Source organism: Podarcis erhardii, assembly GCF_964252035.2.
Source record: "Podarcis erhardii genome assembly, chromosome: 3".
Taxonomy (NCBI): Eukaryota; Metazoa; Chordata; class Lepidosauria; order Squamata; family Lacertidae; genus Podarcis; species Podarcis erhardii.
The window spans coordinates 85,027,439-85,052,442 of record NC_138507.1 but is presented as its reverse complement, the minus strand read 5'-3'; the positions used below and the strand labels follow the sequence as shown (position 1 = coordinate 85,052,442).

The window sequence follows — 25,004 nt, the reverse complement described above, 5'->3', positions numbered from 1 at the left end:
AAGCTGAGTTTGCATTCCTTGGGAATGAGGCACAGCAGAGACTGCCATGTCTTTATGAAATATGGTTTATTTCATACATATTTACAACCTGAGTTTTGATGGCGTACAGAATGTTACACCCCATGAGTGCCTCTTGTTGCTTGTCTCAGAACTTCAGCAAGTTTGGGTGCAAAGCAGCAGCCAGCTGGGCTCCCCGGTCTCTGTGTGCAGCCAGCGCCACATGGAGTCATGACCGATCCCTCCTTCTTCCCAAAAGACGCTGCTCCAAAACCTCTGTTTTAAAAGGGCACCTTTTTTCCTGTGGTCTTACCCCAGGCAACCTGCCTCTCTCATTTCTGTTATTTCTGTCCACTTTTCAGCCAAGGGAAGAACAGCTTCAGCATGGTCAATTGTTCTTAATAGCCCAGTACTTGGCTTTCTTTGTGTTCTTAATGGTGCCACTGTCAACAATCTCCTGAACAGGATAACTGGTTCAGCCTGCAAGGTAAAAGGTAAAGGTAAAGGACCCCTGGATGGTTAAGTCCAGTCAAAGGCAGCCCTGTTTAGGGAAGTTTTTAATATTTGATGCTGTATTGTTTTTAACACTTGATTGGAAGCCGCCCAGAGTGGCTGGGGAGACTCAGCCAGATGGGCGGGGTATAAACAATAAATTATTATTATTGCTGCTATTATTATTATTATTATTATTATTATTATTATTATTATTATTATTATTGGGTTGCGGCACTCATCTCACTTTCAGGTTGAGGGAACTGGCATTTGTCCACAGACAGCTTTCTAGGTCATGTGGTCAGTAGGACTAAACCACTTCTGGTGCAATGGAACAGCATGACAGAAACCAGAGCGCACAGAAACACTGTTTGCCTTCCTGTCGCAGTGGTACCTATTTATCTACTTGCACTGATGTGCTTTCGAACTGCTAGGTTGGCAGAAGCCGGCACAGAACAACAGGAGCTCACCCCATCTCAGGGATTCAAACCGCCAACCTTCTGATCAGCAAGCCCAAGAGGCTCAGTGGTTTAGACCACAGCACCAGGTTCAGCCTGTATTTTTCACTGATCTGGCATTTTCCCTCCAAATATTAGCTAAATTCTACTATTTACTAAATTTAGGAATGTGGGGAGACTGACCCCAGCACAAAATTGATAACATGATTTTATCTCAAAGTTTGCGTGTGTGTGTGTGTGTGTGTGTGTGTGTGTGTGTGTGTAAATGAATTTTATCCTAAAATATGCATTTAAAATATATTTTGGAATAATTTTTGGAGCTGAGAATGCTGGTGCAAAGCTTAGAGTAGTATGAAGGCTGGCTCATTGTGTTCACGTGAGTGCATTAGCAAATTGGGTTGATTTGCACTGGAATTCACAAGGAGGGAATGCCTAACATGAACACGTGAATCTAAGTGTGCAAATAATGCAACACCTTGATTTTTCTGGCAGATCCCTGACTTCAAGCGGTGATGTGTGCTCTGTTACATGGTGGTGCTGATGGCAGAGGAGAGTGTATCTGAAGCAGCTGCACAAACCATGGAGTGGATACTTATTGTACAGACTCTGGATAAAAACTGCTTACTATGGCACATGCAGGCCTCTGCCTTTAAAGCAAACCTGCTTTGTGTCCTTTCCAGTCTTTCAAAAACAAAGATAATAATTGCAAGAACCTTCACATATTTTTTCCCCCAAATTTCCACAATAACTGCTATTCAGCAAGACAGACAGCAACAGGAAAGCCAATTTTGAGAAAACAAACCCCAAAACTAAACATCAGTGCAGCACTAATTCAATATTTATATAAAGGGAGGGGGAGAACGGCGTCTTACTATATCTTTCCAAAACCATTAAAATATTGTTCCGTTTCATATCAATCTATTTGTGTTTTACCTTATCTCTTGTACCCAAGTGCTATTGGTTAACGTGTTCATTGATGCAATAAGAAAGCATTGTTTGGTCAACATATCCCCAGGAAAGACTTGGATGGGGTACATGTCATTCTGAACAAGGATATTGTTACCATAAGCTCCAGAGAGAGAGATATCTTTCCATTGACTTGAATAGTGGGAGGAGGAGGTGGTGGTAGTGGTTGAACAATATTGTGGGGAAGGGACGCTGAAGTAAATATTAAAAAGTGTTTCTTAACACTTAAATTCTTACTTCAACATCCTTTCCCCAAATCCTTGTGATTGGATTGCTCTGGGGAAGCCATTCATTGTGATTAAAAGCTACACCTGTCCATCAAAGTGGAAGATCTTTTCACCTCTTCACTCCCTTCCCTCTTAAGCTCATTTCCAGAATCATCTTCATTTTGCTTTTTAAAATATACAGTGGTTGCTTTTGGATATGCAGCATTTGTGGGGTACATGAGTCCACAGAGCAGCGTAGGGCATTAAGGCAATCCTTGATCCAATTCAAGATGCCTTGTTAACAGGGCAATCTGAAAGTGGCATGTGAAAAGCTCACCTGATTTCACCTCTGTTTGCTCCATAATTTGAGAAGTATTTATTTATTTCTATTTATTTCCACTTCCTCAAGGATACAGGAAAGTGATTTAACAAATCAATTGAAACACACAATGCTTTTTTTTCTTTTTTTAAAAAAAGTTTAGGGGTACTTACTCTCATTTTGACTCAAGAAAATCACCATTTTATAGTTCAAATCAGGAAAAATAAATACAGTAAATGAACAAAAGTACAAAGATTCGCAAAATGTTTAGGGGTATGTGTACTCTGCTTTCCCCCCAGAAAAAGCAGTGGATATAGACCCCCAACATGTACTATACAAAGTTCCCAAAAGTGCGGTCCCTTAGGCACTAAGAAGGTTGCAAACTTTTCAAACTGTTGTTTGAGCTTCCATTAGTACCTCAAACACAGAGCCATAAAGATGCAAGAATAGCCTGCTGGATCAGGCCAATGGCCCACCTAGTCCAGCATCCTGTTCTCACAGTGGTCTGTGGGAAACCCACAATAAGGATTTGAGCAGAAGAGCACTCTGCCCTCCTGTCGTTTCCAGCAACTTTTCTTCAGAAGAATTGCTGCTTCCAGCAGTGGAGGCAGAACATAGCCATCAAGGTTTGTAGCCATCTTCTCTTCCATGGATTTGTCTAATCTTCTTTTAAAGCCTTCTAGGTTGGTGGTCAACACTGCCTCCTCTGGAAATGAGTTCCTGTGGGAACTCCAGCATCAGGAGATGGCATTGCCAAGCTCCTGCCAAGGCCCTTGACCCAGTCAGGGACCCATTGCCAATTCCCAGAGCCTCCTAGCTCTGCAACTTCCTGTTCTTGCTATTGTTGCCTATTCAGTTGTCCTCTCCGAGTAAATGTGCAAGGAGAAATTAGCAGCCTGATTGCCCTCTCTTTCTGAAAGGTAGTGTAGACTGGCCCCAGGGAGAGATGAGAAGCAAAGAGACAGCAACAGTGGTGGCGAGGAGAAGGAGTTATGTGCACTCATGCTGGGGCAGCTACTGAGAACATCTTGCCCAGTATGTTTCCAAGTACCGTGTTGGTGCTGACCTTTAAAGCCCTAAATGGCCTCTGCCCAGCATACCTCTCCACCTCCATCGTTCAGCCCGGACACTCTGTGTCCAGCTCTGAGGGCCTTCTGGCAGTTCCCTCACCATGAGAAATGAAGTTACAGGGAACCATGCAAAGGGCCTTCTCAGTAGTGGTGCCCACCCTGTGGAACGCCCTTCCACCAGATGTCAAACAGATATACAATGACACAACCTTCCAAAGACATCTGAACGCAGCCCTATATTGGGAAAATTTTAATGTTTGATGTTTTGCTGTGTTTTGGAAGCTGTCCAGAGTGGCTGCAGCAACCCAGCCAGATGGGTTAAGTAATAAGATAAAATAAGTAATACAGTGGTATCTCGGTTTAAGAACAGTCCTGTTTACGAACTATTCAGTTTACGAACTCTGCAAAACCGGAAGTAGTGTCCCGGTTTGCAAACTTTACCTCAGTCTAAGAACAGAATCCGAATGGTGGACGGGCATTGGCGGTGGGAGGCCTCGTTAGGGAAAGCGTGCCTCAGTTTAAGAATGGTTTCAGTTTAAGAATGGACTCGCAGAATGGATTAAGTTCATAAACCAAGGTACGACTGTAAATTATTATTATTCTTTTGTAGCTTTATGGCAAGTATGCCTTTATTGTCAGCAGTTAACTTTTATTGCTGGACCAACCAGCACCTGCCTCTGAATTATGCTAACAGTTTTGGGACTATTTTTATTACTATGACTAACCACTATGTGAGAAAGAGAAAGGTGAATAAATACAATGCAAGCCAATAAAACAAATGATTGACCTTACCTACTTGGTGCCCCGCAGCTGACCTTGCAGTGTGCCTCTGACACGAAACTTGGAGGCTCCTCCCATGGAAAATGAGGCCACCTTTTTAAACACACCCAGGAACATCCCAGTAGCTGATGACGTGATTAGGCATAATATTATAGCTGCAGGTCAACCATGCAGCCAAGGTATATACAACCAAGCCGTACAGCCAGACTCTTGTAACTCAAATGTGGAATGAGGTGATTGCCTTTCTTCATCACATGATGTCTCAGTTGGCAAATCATTAGCTAGCACATTTCCATGTGAAGCTAACCTCTCTAATATATTTGTCCTGCATCAGTGCTGAGGCCGCCATCAGAATAAGCGATTTCTTTTAGGGCTGACTGAAAACGGCCTCCCCAAATTCTCCACCCTATTTGCACATGGTGAAATGGAATCCATTTAGCCCTGTATTCTCAAGGAAAAGTCTCTAGTAGTTTTGGGAGGCCCCATCCTTCCAAATAAGAATATTCCCTGGGAATTTCTCAGATAATTGTTTTATGAGAAATGTCAGCTCAGCTTCATTTCTCACTAACATGGTTGCCACCTCTATCCCCCAGCTATGCCTTTTAGGATAGTATAAAGGTAAAGGTACCCCTGCCCGTACGGGCCAGTCGTGTCCGACTCTAGGGTTGTGCGCCTATCTCACTTAAGAGGCCAGGGGCCAGCGCTGTCTGAAGACACTTCCGGGTCATGTGGCCAGCATGACAAAGCTGCTCTGGCGAGTCAGCACCAGCGCAGCACACAGAAACGCCGTTTACCTTCCCGCTATAAAGCGGTACCTATTTATCTACTTGCACTTAGGGGTGCTTTTGAACTGCTAGGTGGGCAGGAGCTGGGACTGAAAGACGGGAGCTCACCCCACCGCGGGGATTCGAACCGGCGACCATACAATCGGCAAGTCCTAGGCACTGAGGTTTTACCCACAGCGCCACCCGCGTCCCTTAGGATAGTATAGTGCACATCTAATTCTTTCAAAGATGTTAAGTGAGGGAGAGAAGGCTCCAGGCTATTTCTTGGGCAGAGTTTTGAAGGGAGTTTAGAGGAGCTGGCTTTGAGGAGCAGATGATGATTTAACCAAGAGATCACTTTAGAATCCCAAGAAGAAGCATTCTCATTTTGTGCAGGGCCTGGATGAATCTGAAGTTGGTATGAGGGAGAAATTTGTTCAGGTTTGTAGCTACCTATTATTATACATAACTTCCTAGATCAATATGCGAATTGAAACAGCTACATTTCACCCCTTTGGCAATCTGGTAGCATTTTGGCTATAATCACACCCTCATCACACATTTAAAGCACATGCCTTCCCTCAAAGAATCTTGGGAACTATTCACATGATTTTTTTGGAGAAAGCCATGTATTTTAAATGAATGGTTTGGATGTGACCTAGACGAAATAATAGACATCGTCATAAAAACTTATTCAGCCATAAATCATACTATAGGGTAGTATTCAACACTAGTCCTACACAGAGTAGACCCATTGAAGTGAATGCGTATGTTCATTGATTTTAATGGGTCTGCTGTGAATAGGGTTTAGTTGAGTTCAACCCATGGATTTTGTCCTCTCCATTATTTGTTTTGGGCTGGACCATCTTGCAAGACAGGAGTGGGGAACCTGCAGCCCTCCAGATATTTCTGGATTGCATCTTCCTCCCTCCCTGTCTATTGGCCATGCTGGCTGGGGCTGATACGAATCTAACAACATCTCTAAGGCCACAGGTTCACCTCCCCTGTTGTAATAGATGTTGTAACCAGTGCAGATGATTTCTGAAATGTGATGCACAAAGAAGCAAACAAAAGCAGATGTGCACACAGATGCTGGAACTGGTTGGAAAGCCTCACAGCATCTTCTTGAGCACCGTGTGAGTTCTTTAACAGGCGGTAAATCACAAGGGTGGCCTTGTGCTGTGGAATGTGCCTACTTGAGGAGGTAGCACACATGTTATTGTTAGGTAAAGGCAGCTGATAGGCAAGAAGATTATTTACAACATGCAGCTATCAGCAGCACCAGAGATGGCCAGTAAATCTTTAGATCCAAGTGTCCAAATGCAATCAACACCACTGTAAATTTACAGATCTCCTTAGCTTTGGAGATCCTGCTTTCTTTTCATGCCACCGGGCAGGGAGGGAGTACAAGTAGATACATATTTCAGTTAAGATTGCAATCAATTCTGTTTTGCCTGCCTCCTGCAACACAGGGTGAAGCAAAATATTATAGCACACGGTTCTTTGATTTTGGCACATTGTTGTTGTTGTTGTTATTTAGTTGTGACTGACTTTTCATGACCCCATGGAGCAGAGCACGAACATAAAGGTAAAGGGACCCCTGACCATTAGGTCCAGTCGTGGCTGATTCTCGGGTTGCGGCGCTCATCTCACTTTATTGGCCGAGGGAGCCAGCGTACAGCTTCCGGGTCATGTGGCCAGCACGACTAAGCCGCTTCTGGCGAACCAGAGCAGCACACGGAAACGGCGTTTACCTTCCCGCTGGAGTGGTACCTATTTATCTACTTGCACTTTGACGTGCTTTCGAACTGGTGCTAATTACCGTACCTACCTCAAGCCCTTGGTATGGTGGTGGTCTAAAAGAGGGCGAAACTAATTATGAATTGCATATTTGTTTTTTTAATTTTTAGGTTAAGGCATCATAGCAACAATGAAAGAAGCCATGTTTCCCAAACCGGTAAAGAGTCATGTGTGAGAAACGGATATTTACAGTAAACTGCCAACTACTGTAGACTGCAAGTGATAAAAATACTGGGGGGGGGGGGGTGATGTATCTGCATGAATAAAACATTAACCAGGGTGGAGTGTGGCACCAGTGACATGTGCATCCCTTACAGGCCATACTGCTTCCCAGGCCTCTGATTCCATTCCACTGTTGCAGAGCCAGTCCTTTCCACATTTGTTGCCTCCCCCCCCCACAACCCTTCCTCCTGCTCCTGCCTGGTGGTAATTACAGAAGAGGTGTGATGCTCCTCAGAGCATAAATTCATTCCATCTGTAAAGGTTGCACCCAGTCGGCATCTTGGCGGATGCCTAAATTCCCTTCCCATCATGTGCTAACTTGCACTGGGAGTGAATCACATCAGTGCCAGCCAGGTAGGAATGGACTAATTCACCTTGTGCTAATTGCTGTACAATTCCACTTAAATATATGGGCAATTCCACCTTAGAAAGAAGCAAAGAAGAAAGTCAACGGGTGCAGAAAGTCAATGGGCGCACATTTAGCAGTGAGTAAATACCAGTCAGGAATCCTGCTTTCACCCTGAGGCTTCTTCACCCATGTAACAATTTCTCGATCATAATAAAACTGATGGCATTACCACTGGTAGTGTGATCTCTTGTTGGGCGCAGATCATTAGAGTAGGTTTAAACAGTAGTTGTTAATACTGCGGTGCGTGGAACAGTGTTAAGGGATAAAATCACTCCCACAACGGAAAGTTTCCACAATCTGTACCTCTGATTATTATGAGTAGCATCATACCAGTAGATCTTCCTGGAAGCTAGTGGTGTAGTAGTAAATTTTGAAGTGCAGGAGTTGATCATGACAGTCTCCATAACTATGCTTCCAAGGACAGCCCAAAATTCAGGAAGCTCTGAATTAAACAACAGCCCCACCCACCCAAAGAGTAGCTATGCATAGCACAATAAGCAACTTATGAAGATCAGTGTGACTGCAGTCCTGTGCATCGTTTCATGGCAGTAAGTTCCCAGAATTCTTTGAGGGGAGGCAAGTGCTTCCAATGTGGATGTGACAGATGATCAAACCAGGTGTTTCATTTATGTCTTTTCCAGCAGAGCTTTTAAACACATATTTTAAGCACATGGTTAATCATGTGAGTCTGTTGCCTCGCTCCTGTGCATGTGTGCTCAGTGAGTTGAGATCTTTATAGGCAGCAGGCACATGGCGCTATTGATACTCGGTCAGTTCTTTGATTATATCCAAACTCTGAAGGTAACTTTCCACTGGCGCTTGGCCAGTAAGGATTTCACATGTGTGTAAAGATGTTTCCCCCGTCTCTGACTCTTTTTTTAGACAGCTTATCTCTCTCACTATCACCCTGACATTTGTTTTGGCTTTGAGTTTAATTACCTCTTGAATCGAACAAAGGTTCAGATCAGGTAGAGATAATAGGAAGTCAATGAAGTTGATGTGTAGGAAATAATGACACCAGAGGTGTTGGTCCGTGCAAGACGACCCCTCCGGGATGAGAAACAAAGGCAGATAAGGGAGAAAGCGATGAATCAATCATCTGTGGAGCAGAAAGATGTGTACAAAGGTGTCTGGTGTTTGTATCTGCATCCCACCTGGATGGCCACAAACAAAATACAGTTCACTTAGACAAATTCCTGTGCACTGGAGCAAAGCCAGGTAGGAATGCAGGGAAGCATCTGGAAATGTATCTCTGGACCAGGAATAAACATGGGGAAATTAATCAAGTTACAAGGCACAGCAAATCTGAAACACCATTTGTGACTGATAAGAGGATAAATCATTCTTATTGCAGCAGGGTTTACAGACCACCAACACGACCAGACCTCCATTGTGGAAGGAAGATTAGACCGCTGCACTGAATGAAGTTTACGTACTAAGAAGCCTTGGTAATTCAAAGAGCTAAACAAAATAGCCACAGGAAGGACAGTGTACACAAGGACACAGAAACAACTTGGATCAGAAGACACCGAGAAGGAGGGAAAATCATTTCTCATTCCACCATTCCCTTGTGTGCGCTAATTAGGAAGGTCTACAAACTGGACACGGGTTTACACTTAATAAAGTCACTGGGGGCTACGGGATCTGGAGTTTTTTGTTTTTATTTCTCTTTATTTAACAACATTTATATACTGCTTGATTATAACAAAACCTCCCAATGGTTTGCAAGACCTGCAACCTGTTTATTGGAATTACAGCCTTCTGAAAGGATTAAGCAGGCTCCTGGATACTTTATACCAGGACATTTTGGGAACCAACTGGCTATCCCAGAGGTCGTCTTCTAGTTTCTTGATTGTGAATAATCCCTTCTTTCCCTAGCCTCTCCTGTGTCCCTTCCTCTTGGGGACATCATCACTGGAGGTTCTGAGGGGGTTGTTGTTGTTAGAGCATGCGGTTTGTAAGTTTCCTAAAACATCATCGTTGTACTCCGTGTTTTACAGAGTGAGAAGCACCAAATACCTGAGAGTCTTACAGTTTTATCCCTGGAGGTGGGAGTGGGACAGGGGCAGAGGAAGGCACAAGGACAGATGCAAAGATTATGAGGAAAAAGCTACAGGCAGCTACAGGTAATTAGGTTCTGCTTCAGCTGAGCCCAAGAGCAAAGGGGATAATTCAACCATGAATGAGATCCATTCTAAGGAGCAAGATGGAAGGATGGCACCGCATAGCTGGTCTGGGAAGGTGTTCCAGCCAATGTGATGCTCGTCCCTGTTCACGCCTTCTTCTTTATTGCGTATCTTTTAGAGTTTGGGACAAGATCAAAAGCAGGACTGGATTCAGGGGATTGTTTCTTCCCTGCCAACACAACTGCAGCCACTCTGCCCTTCTTGGCAGGCTCCTCTTGATTTCTGCTTCACAGTCCAAGGATTGTGAAAGCATTGGGGAGGTGCTGTGCTGTGTTGTGGTGTTTTTTTGTTTTTGTTTGGCTCTGGCATTTTCTTGCACTTGGAAGACGTTGTTTTGCAGCCAAAGCCATTTGTTAAATTAAGATTCCTCTTCACACCGTGTCTATCACTCAGAGTGGGTAATGACTCTGGGAGGTGAGAGAGGCCTTTTCACAGTTCCTCAGATACGTGGGGGATGCAAAGCAGAACTAAAATGAAAGACAATCAGGTCTGTAATGGCATCCAAGCTGTGGGCCTCAGCTTCGAGGAGGTAATGAGGGAGCTTAATGCGACAGTTTCCAATGACGTGTATATGTTGGAAAGTTCATCTTGAGGTTAAAACCCCTTTTGTAATTTCTTCAGATTAGATCTCTTGAGTCTAGAAAAGTGCCAGCTCAGAAAGGGCATGACTGAAATAGATTAAAAACAGCAAAAAGTGTAGAAAATGGGAATATGGAACACCTGTTTACTCTTTTGCATACTTCTTGAATGAGGAAGTGCTAAGCACAGTGAACCCAAAGGATGTCCCCAGTAAACACGTGGAACTTCCTGGGAGTAAAACTCACCCCCGCCTTTTTTTTACCTAAGCAAATTATGTGATGAAAATATTGTGTAAGGTCTTTCTTTCTATCCCACCGACATCTGAACAGAGTTGGCAGGAATGCAACAGAGGGCTGTCTTGGTCATAGGCTCTGCCGCTTCTGTCTAAGGCATCTTATCACATCTCTAATTGTCATCTGACTGCAGACAAAGACATTTTATCCAGACAGATTTTTCGACTTGTTATGCACATTCTATGTTAGTGCACTTGTTTTAACTCATTTTTGTCAGTTTTACTGATGTGTCTTATCTGCTTTGTGTATTTGTAATTTTGCATTTTATTGCTGCTTTACTATATTTAATCAACTTAATGTGTTTATATTTTATTGCTATTAGTCACCTTGAGCACCATTAGGCTGAAAGTCAGGATACAAACTGAACAAACAAACCCTATTTTGCACATACAGATTCATTTGCTTGCCTGCCTCCCAGGGCTGGTGCAATATTAAGCCTGGGGAATAACAACAACACAGGATTCTGATCGTTGGTCTTGAATTGATCTTAGCTATCTAAATCCCTGCCTGGCACCTAGCTGAATCTCTCAGTGAAAATGTCAACCCCATATGCAGTTTGGGAAAAGGCAAATCCATGTTAGTAGCCCTGTAGTAGCCATTGATAGCCTCATTCTCCAGGAATTAGTCTAATCTCCTTTTTGAAGCCATCCAAGTTAGTGGCCATTACTACATTTTGCTGTCGCAAATATCATAGTTTAATTATATGCTGTGTGAAGAAATATTTCCTTTAGTCTGTCCTGAATCTTCCATCCGACAAATGGGTCAATTTTGGTTTCTCTCAGTTTCTGATCTCTCCAATATTAAGTTCATTTCGCCACATTTCTGTATTATTATTTTCTTTTTTTTAAAAAAACGGTACTCCTAAGATCCACCAGCAATTTAGTGCACGTTGCTCCCAATATGCACATTTTGTATCCAGTTTTGCCTAATATAATGTATTTTCTCAACTATATGTATTTTAATGCACACTTCCCCCTAACATTAACACTTGTGATTCACATTTTTTGCTCGGAAGCCTGCATTGCAAAATTCATACAACTGAAATATTCAAAGGATATCTGCATTTTGTTTCATGCATTGTTTCAGGAAGTGCAGATTAGGCATGCTCATATTAAAGCTGAATTTCTCCTCATTCTTACTCTTAGGGCTGTATTCCTAAGGGGGTGTAGCATTGCTTTAAATGTGTGCTGCAAAGCAGGTGTACTTGGGCACAGATACTTTGTTGATGGACATCTACAGATTGATATGTACATGTGTTCTTCGTCTGAGTTCCCTCTCTCTGTGCAGGATTCCCCACACACTAACCCTGTCATTGTTGCTTTCCTCCAGTGAACCAGCAGGTTTCTTCTGAGAAAGTAAGAGGAGACAATGCAGCCAAATTGACCCACATTTTTCAATGAGTCTCCTCTCCCCTGCCACATTGATCAGCCCAAAGGCATGTTGAGTCTGAAGAACTAAACACCCCTATCCTATATTTTCATCAGAACTCTATCCATTGATATCAGATTGAGACATTCATAATCTAAAAATAAACTACTAAAAGCACCCCATCTTTTTCCGGATTAGCATTACAGTGGTACCTCGGGTTAAGAACTTAATTCGTTCTGGAGGTCCGTTCTTAACCTGAAACTGTTCTTAACCCGAGGTACCACTTTAGCTAATGGGGCCTCCCACTGCCGTCACACCTCCGCCATGTGATTTCTGTTCTCATCCAGAAGCAAAGTTCTTAACCCGAGGTACTATTTCTGGGTTAGCGGAGTCTGTAACCTGAAGCATCTGTAACCTGAAGTGTCTGTAACCCGAGGTACCACTGTAGTTGGAAAGGGGGACATAGGAATTTGCCTTATAGCCTTTCACGTGGTCGATCATGATCTTCTGGACCACCGCCTCGCAGGCGTGGGGATACAGGGCATAGCCCATAACTGGTTGTGCTCTTTTATCTCTGGTCGGGGACAGAGGGTTTCACTAGGGAGGGAAATGTCGCCGCGCCACTCCTTGGTGTGTGGAGTGCCGCAGGGCGCAATTCTCTCCCCGATGCTTTTTAACATCTTTATGCGCCCCCTTGCCCAGATTATACGGAGCTTTGGGCTGGGCTGTCACCAATATGCTGATGACACTCAGCTCTATCTGCTGATGGATGGCCACACCGATTCGACCCCGAACACACTGACCAGATGCTTGGAAGCTGTGGCTGGATGGTTTCGTGGGAGCCGATTGAAACTAAATCCTTCAAAGACAGAGGTCCTATGGCTAGGTCGGGATGGCATGGGGATGAGGGACCAACTCCCTTCTCTTGCGGGGGCCCAATTAGTGCCATTGCCTTCTGTTAAGAGTTTGGGTGTAATCCTTGACGCCTCCCTTTCCATGGAGGCGCAGGTTACAGCAACAGCCAAGGCGACATTTTTCCACCTTCACCGCATCAAGCAGTTGGTCCCTTACCTTTCCCGCCCCGACTTGGCCACAGTGATCCATGCGATGGTCATCTCCAGTCTTGACTACTGTAATTCGCTCTACATGGGGCTGCCCTTGAAGCTCTCCCAGAAACTCCAGCGGGTACAGAATGCTGCAGCGAGGCTCCTCACGGGGTCTCTGCCATGGGAGCATATTCACCCAGTGCTTTTCAAGCTGCACTGGCTCCCGGTGGAGTACAGGGTCAGATTTAAGGTGCTGCTTTTGACCTTTAAAGCCCTTTACGGCCTAGGACCCTCGTACCTACGGGACCGCCTCTCCCAGTATGCCCCACGGAGAGCCTCAAGGTCCATAAATAGCAACACCCTAGTGGTCCTGGGCCCTAAGGAAGTTAGATTGGCTTCAACCAGAGCCAGGGCCTTTTCAACTCTGGCTCCGGCCTGGTGGAACGCTCTGCCTCATGAGACCAGGGCCCTGCAGGGTCTGATTTCTTTCCGCAGGGCCTGTAAGACAGAGTTGTTCCGCCTGGCCTTTGGCTTGGAGCCAATTTGATTCCCCCCCTCTCTCTCTCTCTCTTTTTTCTTTTCCTTCTCCTCCTGCGATGAGGCTACATTTTAATATTTTAATGTTCCATTATTTTAATGTTGTATTTTATTTTTGTTTTTAAGTTGTAATCATTCTTCTTGTTTTTATTATTGTTTGTAAGCCGCTCTGAGCCCGGCCTTGGCTGGGGAGGGCGGGGTATAAATAAATAAAAAATTATTATTATTATTATTATTATTATTATTATTATTATTATTATACCAAGCCTGATCACTGGTCCATCTTGCTCAGTATTGTGTATACTGATTGGCAGCTCTTCTCCAGGATTTCCAATGGAAATATTTCCCAGCCCTCCTGGAGATGCTGAGGAATACCTTGTGCCCTTTGTATGACAACAAATGGGCTCTATCCCCCTGAACTACAGCCTATTTCTTTGGAGGACCCAAACAGCATGAAGAACAAAAGAAACAGCAAACCCTGCAAAAAAAAATTGCTTTCCCCACTCACTGATGATAGACGAATGTTCTTTGGGGCAAGTAATATGACTTTAGGTTTAAAACAAAGCCCAATTATTTTATACAGCATTTGCCCTTTGTAAGCCAGGCCGTCTTCTGATTTTAACCCCCTCTACTCATACCCTTCTTCACACCACAGGCACCTCTTTTAATTGGTTCACATGTTTCAGTTCCACCAGAATGATCTGTGCCATTTCCAACTACTGGAGAATTGCTCGTTGCAATCCATGAAGGTCACCTATGGGTGTCTGTTCTGTTGACAGACCAGACAACCTGTCTTGCCTACACTGGGCCCTCATCCAGAAAATGCTGCCATTAAGAACACACTTTCAAGTGACTTTACCTCATCTTGCCCTCTGCTAGCAGGTGAACGAACCATAAATCCAAGGAACTTCATATTTGTCTTTCTAGACTCCTATCCATCCCAGCAACTTCTTCTAAACCTCTATAAAATTAATTCATATACAGCACATGCTTAAAACACACCAAGAAGAAATGACAACCAAAATAAATCTGAAACAGCAATCTGAGTTTATTTCTAAGTGTATAATACAAAAATAACCAAAAACATTCCTTAAAAAAATTATAATAAGAAAACTGTCTCCATTTTCCCAGGGAAAAGACTGTTTTTTGAACTGTGAGCAGTCCCTTTTCTTATAGTCTAAAAATATAGGTTTATATTTGTAAATGCCAAAATCATCTTAAAGGAAGTTGCTTTTATTACAAGGAGTTTAGTTCGTGGAAATGGTTGTTCTACTTTTAGTGGCAATCTTGAAATGGTGGCAATACAGAAATCTAAAGCCAAATCAAATGGAGCTGTAAAAATAAAGCCATGTTAAGTTGAGTGTCAGTGAAATATAGGGTTGCCATACATCCAGGAATTCCTGGACATGTCCTCTTTTGGTGGTCCTACATGCCCATCCAGGGGAAATTCTACATTTTAAAGCCAATGTCCTGTATTTGGGGTTAAAAACAAAAAAATGTGTGGGTGGCTCTGGTTCAGATGAAGGATAGAGAGGAGTTTGTAAATGTATGTAGAAACTAACCTACTCTACAAAGTTTACATCCATTGCTCTGCCCGCTTTGCTCCTGCCTCCACCCACCACTGACACATGGCCCTCAGAAGGTTGCCCAGAAGGGAATGTGGCCCCCAGGCTGAAAAATGTTTCCCACCCCTGTTTTATATGCAAAGCCAGCACATCAGAAAGAAAGTTAGGATAGAACTCTGCCTCTGACATGTTCCACTTTCTGCAGGTGGGAACTTGATGGGTGGTGGCTTTCAAAGGAAGAATTATCCTTTCTAGAGATGATACTGTCCTGTAACAAACAACACTACTTGCCTCCTTGGTTGTTCAAACAAATGTCTCCAAATCCATTCCCCTGAACCTTTGGGTATTTTTCCCTGAGGAAATTATCATCCCTCTTTTTCTTTTGTTGTTTTTTCCCCTTCCAGGTTTTCTGCCCTTATTTTGAAGCAAGTTACTCAGAGGAAAGATAGTCAATTACTTCACTAGGGTAATTTTGAAGTAGGGTCTTGTTGGTGCTGCAGCTGGGAGTTTTCCAGTTGGTATTGACCTGCCACAGGGCCTTTTGAGTGGTGGATCCCCATCTGTGGAATGCTCTCCCTGATAAGATCTCCCCTTTGCTGACTTTCAGGAAGTACCTAAAAACCCTGATTGTGAGACTGTTTTTAACTGTTTTTAGAATGCTTTGTAAATGCTTTTCTGGTACAGTATTGATGTATTTGCTGCCTGGGCTCCTTCAGAAGGAAGGGCAGGATATAAGTTGAATAATATTACTACTACTACAGGAGAAAGGGAATGGGTCCAAACCACTGAGCCTCTTGGGCTTGCAGAACAGAAGATGTTGGGAAAGATGGAGGGCACAAGGAGAAGGGGGCGACAGAGGACGAGATGGTTGGACAGTGTTCTCGAAGCTACGAACATGAGTTTAACCGAGCTGCGGGAGGCAGTGGAAGACAGGAGTGCCTGGCGTGCTCTGGTCCATGGGGTCACGAAGAGTCAGACACAACTAAAGGACTAAACAACAATAGGTCTGTGCTTTTGAGTAGGCCCAAAAGGCAGAGACAATGGTGCTGCAATAGCTTGAGGGAAAGTTACAGGCCAGAATGGGTGTTTGGGAGGGCAGTGCTCCCTTCTTCAATTTGTACTTGGACACCTCTGAATTCAACGTCATATTCAGAACCACAAAGCCATCGCCTTTATGGAGCAAAGTACAAGCGCTCACCACTCCTCTGTACCATTTTTAGGCAAGACTAACATTTACTGGCGTTAGCCTCATGTATGCAACCCATGTGCCTACATATAGCTTTAGGCATCTAAAATTAGGTAAACTGTCCTATTCTTGAGGGGGGCAGATCAGAGCGGATGAGTGTTAGAAAAGGAACAGTGATGTAATGCAGGGGAAATAAAATAAGCAACCCAGCCTTGACCTACTGTCCTCTTCACCAGGGCACAATTGTATTCTGCTTTATGCAGAATCATCTTTAGTGGCCTGTGTGCAGTTACTGGAGCAAACAAGCTCTGGGCTCCATGTTGTTCCATATAAAGCCCACTACAGCACAATGACTCACTGCTTTGTGATATAAATGGGCATGCACATCCAGAGCACCAGTTGCTTCTGACTACAGCTGGACTGCAGCAAGAGTAATCAGAATGAGTCACGTGCTTCAGGACAGGTTTAACTGGGCATGTGGTGTGTGTGAAAGCTTCGCAAAACTGGATCTTGCTAAATTGTGTTGTACCCATTTTTTTATTTTTTTTTTTGCAAAGACAAAATCAAATCAATGGTGGGGTAAAACTGTACACAGATCTCCCCTGGTCCCTTTAAGAACATTGCTCTTAACCACAACAAGAATAACTGTTGTGGTTGCTGCTGCTGCTGCTGTAGTTTTATCCCAGCTTTTTCTCCAAAGAGCTCAAAGTGATGGACATGGTTCTCCCCCTCCTCATTTAATCCCCACAACTATGTTTCTTTGAACTGTTATAAGTGGTATTTATTCAGCATGAGTGATGGGCCAGTCCAACCCTCTCTTTTGTAATGACCATCAAGACTGTCCACTGCATTCTGAAATCAGCTTCATGAAACAGGAGGGTGAGGCTATTGTATATCTGTAAATGCTTTATCAAGGAGCACTCGTTCTTCCTTTGAAAGCAAGTCTCAAGCCTTACGATTTTGGCTAAAGATGGTTTATGTAAACACATTCTCAGGACATCTGTACCTTCTACAGAAGGATATTTGTGTTAGCTCGTGGTTCAAAGCTTTTAATAATAAACTACATTTATTGGGCCTTTCTGTAAATTTCCTTCAGACTCAAAGCCATTCCCAGTAAAAAAAGATTCATAGCCTTCTGATTAAGAATATGGATGCAAAGTGTTCAATGTCAGCTGCTCCTAAAATCTGCTTTCCAATTCATCTTTGTTTGTCTTCTGACTTTTCTAAGGGTCATACCAATTAAATGGATGGCCTGACTCTCCCCAAATATCAGCTAATCTTTTCTAGGGCTAGATGTGTTTTTCTTTTCTGTTCAATGGTCATTTTGGGGGTAAACAATAAACAAATAGGTCTGCCCTCTATGGGGGTGGAGCAACTGAAACATTAACACGTGGGAGGGGTGTATGTAACTTTTATAGAAATGAGCAAAATAGATTATCTACCTCCATCCTACTAAAATACTAAAAGGACTTTTGGGTGATGTTTGACTTACTTATCAGCTGACATAGACAAAAAAACAAAACAAAAACAAAAACAGTTGCTTGGTTTCTGCTGCAAAGACCAGTAAATAGATTTTGTGGATTTAATCATATCTTGTTTGTTCCCTTCCTTAGTTTTATAAGATTGTAACCTGGCTAATGTTAGAAATTGAATGATTTTGGTATTTTATTTTGCTTTTATCAGATCAGTGACCATACAATAAAATCTGTATTTGGAACATTATTATAGATTCCTGAGTGTGTGTGTGTGTGGATTTCTGAAAGGCGTTAGATTCTCAACAATGTTTACAAGCCACTTTTAGATTATATCCAGGATTAAATTGCAAAAGAAACACTCAAACCCAGTATATATTAATAGCATCTGTTGTGGTTACTTCTTTATATCTCATAATATCTATGCATTTCAGTGTCATCACAGGCCAGGCAGTGACCTTTCTTTTAAAAGCATAAGAATGTGTGCCTTTAGCATGCATCCCTGATGCCCAGGCACATCGAAATGTTTATTATCATGTTTATTCAATGCACAAAACTGGAGAGTTGACCCAGGATTGAGGTGCTCCTGAGTAATGTGTGGTCTGAGACAGGAGAGGGATGAGGTCTGCCAACTCTGCACTCCTTAAATGATCCTTGAGGTTTCCTGTTATAAACCTTCTTTGTGCATACCTTCTGCATGCTTACCCAAAGAAAAAAAAAAAGGTCTCTCCACCTCTTCGCCCAACCCCCACATGCCTCATAATGTGTTGGGCAATTATTCTATTATTTAACCCCTAGCCATAAATCCTGGCCAATTGGCAAGACACTCACAGCTCACTGCCTAATCTTTCACCAAACCAATATTTGCAAGGTGTGTAATTGCAGCCGAAGAAATGGGACCGGCGTGGTGGTGACAGACGAGACAAAGCAGCATCCCTGGCAGCTGCAGGAACAGCAGCAGTTGGGAGCTCCAAAGGGCGGTACCTCCCAGGAGCCGGAAAAGGACCAGCTCAGAGCAACTGCTGGCGCCACACAGAATGCTCTGGCTGTGAGCATCAGGCTTTGTGGGCACTGAATGCCTCTTAACACATTCCAGTGCCCTCAAGACAAGGGAAATTGAAGGTTGACTCAGATGGCTTTTCTTTTCTTCTTTTCTTTTTTGGTGGAGCTATCCTACTCTTAGAATATTCTTGGTAAACCAACCAATTCTCTTTGTTTGCTTTAGCAAAGCGCATGACTCTCTCGCACTCTCTCTCCTCTCCACACTCACACACCCCATTCCCTTTAAAAACATATCTAGGTCTTCTGGCACCTTTCAACCAACACAGCAGCACCAGACCGGCTGACTGAAAGCTAACCTTTTCATCAAAAGAAACAGCAGAAGTAGAAACTATGGGATTCTTCCCCCCTTATTTCTTCTTCATTCCATTCCTTTAGCTTTTATTAAGAAAAATTGTTCTCCCACCTATCTGCATTTTCCGCAAAGCCCTACAAAGCAGCTAACAAATATAAGGATGCAATCCCAGGACCATACATAGGATAGGTCATATCTCCTCTTCTGAGGGAGGAAAGCATTTAGACAAAGCAGAGTTTCCAGAAGATCAGTATTAAGTGAGCAAGCTTGCACAAGGAGAGATGCTCAATGAGATATGCAGAAACCAAATGATTGTTTCCTTGTGACAAACGGGTTCTAGATCATGAGTAGGCAAACTAATGCCCGGGGGCCGAATCTGGCCCAATCGCCTTCTAAATCCGGCCCACGGACGGTCCGGGTTTCAGCATGTTTTAACATGAGTAGAATGTGTGCTTTTATTTAAAATGCATCTCTGGGTTATGTGTGGGGCATAGGAATTCTTTCCAAAAAAAAAATTAGTTTGCTGACCCCTGTTCTAGATCTTAACTAAGTTCTCCCCCCCCCCCATCCAAAGTCTCCTGGAACTCAACCCATTATGCGGTGAACTGTCTAAGCATGACCCATCTTGTGGTGCCCTCATATGATCCATTTGCCAGAAGGAGGTTGCAGTCTGGTTAATGTGTGCACACATACTTCTAAATATCAAATACAGCTGGCTGTGCACTCAGATGTCATGGGCTGCCCCTGAAAACAATTTCATGTAGGCCCCAAGGTAGAAAAGTACCTGGATGCCTTTCCTGCTCCTAAGAAAATTCAAGAAGACTTCACGACAGCTATAGAAAGTCAAGGGCAGGTTGGGAGAGCGGAGCTCTTCTAACAGTGTATGCACAAATGGAGGCGATTGCAATGAACATTAAATCCTATGACGACAGATGGGGAGGAGGCACATCCAGAATCTATGATGCATGACTATCTTTGACAACCAACCTTTTTGTGTTTCTAATCCTTCCCCCCTGGGTTCCCTCCCTTAATGGGAGCATAGACCCTCGTGCGAGATTTAGCTTCCTCAGGTAGGGAAAAGCAACCTCTGAGGTAATGAATTAGAAGCAAGGAAAACACAGTTGAGCATTTAGTACCACCTGCTGTTCATGCTTCTATCAAAGAATGGGCAAAGGTCAGTGGTTGGCCACCATGAGAACAGAAAGCTGAACAAGATGGGCCTTTGCTCAAATCCAGCAAGGCTTTTCTTAAGTACCTAACACTCTGTCCCCGGCATCCATTAGAAGAAATGAAGGAATAGTTGGCTCCATAGCTAGCAAAAGGTGTGTTTGAAGTATGAATCATTGAGAATTGCGCAAGCCCAGAAGTTTAATGTAATATCTGAATATTTTTAAGTGATTCATGCCACACCCTTCACTATGACTTAATCTGAGGCACATGAACCCTCAGGGCAAGGTATGAATTTTTATTTTCTTTAAAGCAGCACACTAACTTATGGATCATTTTAGTGCTGAATCAAAGCAAGTGCATGCATTAGTGAAAAGTGGACTAACATCATTGCAGAATATTTTACTCTCATTCAGAAGGTCCTAAAATTAATGGATAAGCTACATATTATGATGCATGATGCCATCAAATGGAGGGAGGCAACCATTTGCTGGACTAAACTGTGGCAATAATAATAATCAAAAGCCAGGAGAACTGACTTTAGTTTAGATTTTTGCAACACCTAGTTGAACAGGGGTAAAATTGAGGTGTCTCCATGTGAATTTACTTTGTGTCACAGAATCTCTATGATATTTCTGGGGCAAGCTCAATTTTAGTTCACATGAGGAGCTGGCTCATAAGATCCCACCATAAGACCATAGACATGGACATCTTTCCAGGTAGGAGAGTCACACCAACACAGGTGACAGCCAGCATGGCCAATGGTTATGAATAATGGAGTCTGTGGTACAAAACATATGCAGGACATCAGGTTTGTGAAGGCTGTGTGCTTGATACAGCTTGCCCTGAAGAAATAGTAATAATAAACAATGCACCTATTGTTTTCTAAGCATTGTACAGAGTTTTAAAAAAGATGCTACCTGGCTACAGAAAAGAAAAAAGAAGCAATGGGGGGGGGAGAAAGAAAGCAAATTCTTATCAACGTACATAATCTTATAGTTGGAATGACCACTGATTATATAGTTCTAGAAGAAGAGGAGCTAAAATGGCAGTTGATCCACTGGAGTGGTCTTTGCTGTCTGTCCTCTTTCTGAGAGTTTGCAAAGTTTGATGGGTGGGATTCACCTAACAAGGCCCATCAGTGGAAGCCCAGTGCAAGGACTTCTGCTTGCACAACAGGGCTTTCCCCCTTTCTTCCCCTGCCCCCTATCAAAAGATTGGCTCCGGAGAAGTTGGGAGAACCCCACAACAGTGTGTGGGGGGGTATGGGTTGAGGGATCATTCTGTCTGGCAAACTGAAATGCTTGTGCAGACAGGACGTTCATCGTAGCTCGACAATGATTTCCACCCAATGATTCCTAACAATGGAGTATATAATCTACAAGATGCCAAGCACTGGGGATGTGCTCTAGGTCTTTCTCACTTGTAGCTTCTAGTACTTTCAGCAGCCCTGTTTTCTGCACCACAACCAATGGTAACTCAATTCTTGTTTGCTTTGTAATCCCAGGTTCCATGGCAAGTCAAGCAAATTATGTAGCATAAATAATATGTGTCTATTTATATAATACATTTGGGTGGTAAAATTTGAAATTACTCACTGCAAGTTATGACTTTTACTCTGAACCCTATGCATTGCAGAAATTACCATATTCTTGTCTTTAAGGCACATGGGCATCCATTTGCCTGAAATGAAATATATTAGGCAAAAGATTGACATTTTTATTAGTTATTTTCGCAAACTCCCGCATCATAACATAGCTCCAGGAAAAGGGTCCTTGTTATAAAGGCCATACACATCCAGTGGGTCGTTTTGTTATGTTGGACCCTATAATTGCTTTCAACTATTGCAATTGCTCAACAGCATTTTTGGTCAAGATGTTCTTCTTGAATGGAATTCAGTGGGATTGTTGCTGGATTAAAATTAGCAGTGAATCCAGACATGGGCTCCATCCATTCCAACAGGGGGCACGTGTTTTCGTTCAGTGTCCCATAAGCCTATGAATGCAGGGAGCCGATCTTTGCCAGAACATTTGGTTTTCTTTAAATCTCTTACTTCCCTTATGGTTTAGATGCCATTGTCCTGATGGTACAGAAACAGTATATTGAGGGGCAATGTACACGTCTCAAGATTTAAATGTGTTTTGTGTTTGCCTACAGCTTTAGTTAAAGAAGGTTTTATGGAGCAATTGTGTTCAAACTGGATGGGACATTTTCTAATCTACAATGGTCCCTGAAAAGCAGTGTTATATTATTTCCACTTCTCATTTCTAGTCATACATTTGGCCCATGGTGATGGTTTTTGGGGGATAAACTTGGCTGAAAGCCTGTTCTTGGGACTGGACAAACGCCTGCATTAATAAATAGGTGCTGTGGATTTGTGAGTGCTGAATGCTCACAGAACTTCCTCCTTCTCAGTAAAGAACTTTCCAGAGCTGGACGGAATCCTCTCACCCAAGCTATCCAGTGGGTCTTTTTTGAGAGGAAGGAATATAAAGGGCTTCTTCTTCCAGCTGATTGATTGGTGGTGGGATAACAGTGATTGGTCAGAGGGAGAAGAGGGACACTTCTCGGAGGGGGAGATGTCTTGTTCACCATGTAACACTGGAGAACCACTGTGATAATGTAGACCTGGGTTCAAATCTGTACTCAGCTATGGGGCTCACTGTGTGGACAGGGACATTTCACAACTTTACAGGGTTGTTAAAATAAGATGGTGCGAATCAGTCTGTGCCATCCTGACACATAAATTAATTTCATTGTTTCTTCTTATCTCTGTAAAACAAACAGTCCCAATGGTGACCTGTGCGGTCAGCCTAGGAAAACAGAATTTCAACTTAAAATATTGTCAAGCCATACTTCGAGAAATTGAAATGTGATTTAAACAAACATAAAGTCAAATCACCCTCATATACAAGCTCGCTCAGCTCAGTTGCCATTCTACTTTATGTTGGTTGCATTTAGTGGTTTGGCAGATCCTTGCGTATTTTTGGATCAAAAACTCAGACCAGAAAGGACAAAAGGCCCTGGAATGAAGTGCAGGGAAGACTCCAGCAAAGAGGACTATTTATTTATTGTTTTAAAAATAGTTCAGCCAATCTCTAATTGTATTGATCTTGGCAAACGAATATTGTGATTTTCATTTTATTTTTGCCATGTTCCATTTTAAACAGCAGATAAAAATAGTGGACAAAAATGGTGTGTGTGTGTATGTTTACACACACACACACACACACCCCAATGCATTTTTTTCTTCCCTTATATTGTACGAGTGCAGGATGATAAATACTGAGCATGGGAGGGGGGGTGGGGGTGGCCTGCCTTCTTTCTTTTTGTGCTTTTGCATTTCCAACTTTGTTCCTTCACCTCTCCCACCTTTTCCTTTGTCTCATCCTTTGTACTGTCGTCTGTGCTATAGTTCCCTTAACAACCTCCCTCTCTTCTTTTGCATTTCTCATATGACTGTAACCTTATTCTGAGGCCTTTGTTGCACAACAGACTTCAGTCCCACTCCTTCATTTGTCTACTGTAATAAATAAACAGAGAGATATAAACAGGTAAATAGGTAAGAGAAACTTTTCAACTCCAAAGTAAATCCCACTATGCTCAATGGGGCCTATGCCCAAGTAAGTATGCACGAAATTGCAGCCTTCACCTGAGTTTATCTATTTTTTCAGTGTCTGATTTATATCCAGTTCTCCTAGGGATGCACACATCTGTCAGTTTAGCTGTTTCTAAGTTCTTCATTTTTAGAGTCTCAAGTTCAGTTCTGCATCAACTAGCTTTTTTTTTTAAAGGAAGTTTGTGTTCATTTTCATTGGTGCACAATCATCCTGATGCGCTCGTTTTTGTATGCAATGTTGGCCAACGGTATGCCTAATGGTGTGCTTTTCTACTAATATTATTTTTTGTCCACCTAATATATGCTTTTAAAATGCATTTACTATCTGGAAAATGACTTCAAAATATTTGAAGAAGTGTGAATTTTGAAGAGCAGATGCACTTCAGTTTTCATTGGTTCAGAAAGTGGGAACTAGGTAAATTCTTATTAAAATGTGAATGAATTATTTTCTCCTCTGTCCTTAACTCTACCAAGCACCCCAGTTGCTTGTGGGCTTCAAATTGAGAGGAAGGGAAGAATTAAAATACAGTGGATAGCAATTTAATAAATAGTGAGCACTCAGGGCTGATTTCCTTAAGAATAGAGAGGTTTGATCTTCTTGCAGTCCATGGGACTCTTAAGAGTCTCCTCCAGCACCATAATTCAAAAGTATCAATTCTTCGGCTGAATTGCTTCTATTAAGATGAATGTATTGCCAAAAATGTTGTTTTTGTTCCAAACACTACAGATTGTGGACAAGACGGAGTGCTTCCGGAAGTGGCAGAGAGACATCTCTAAATTCGTCTGGCAGGGCAAAAAGCCCAGAATTAAGTTTAAGATATTAACTGATGCGAAAGAAAGAGGGGGCTTTGCCCTGCCAGACCTAAAGTTGTACTATGAGGCCGCAGCTTTCTGCTGGCTAAAAGACTGGCTACTTCTCAAAGACACTGACGTACTGGATCTGGAAGGTTTTAACAATGCTTTTGGTTGGCATGCATACTTATGGTATGACAAGGTTAAGATCAATAAGGCCTTTAAGAACCATATTGTCAGAAAAGCAGAGTTTAATGTCTGGACAAAATATAAAGACTTATTGGAAAACAAAACTCCAAGGTGGCTATCACCTCTGGAAGCTAAGGCCCAAAAAAGACCCAATATGGAGACCAAATG

At 42.8% G+C, this 25,004-nt stretch overlaps 2 long non-coding RNA genes across 2 annotated transcripts in view; one reads left to right on the top strand and one right to left on the bottom strand.

Moving 5' to 3' along the window:
* Positions 1 to 25,004, top strand: part of LOC309338751 — a 565,035-nt gene that overhangs the window by 505,068 nt on the left and 34,963 nt on the right. The gene's annotated exons all lie outside the window — the stretch shown is intronic.
* LOC309338175 lies at positions 48 to 4,499 on the bottom strand. The gene is made up of 2 exons (XR_014154786.1): positions 4,301 to 4,499; positions 48 to 477 (listed from the first exon to the last, which is right to left on the bottom strand). It is a non-coding gene; the product is annotated as an uncharacterized lncRNA (long non-coding RNA).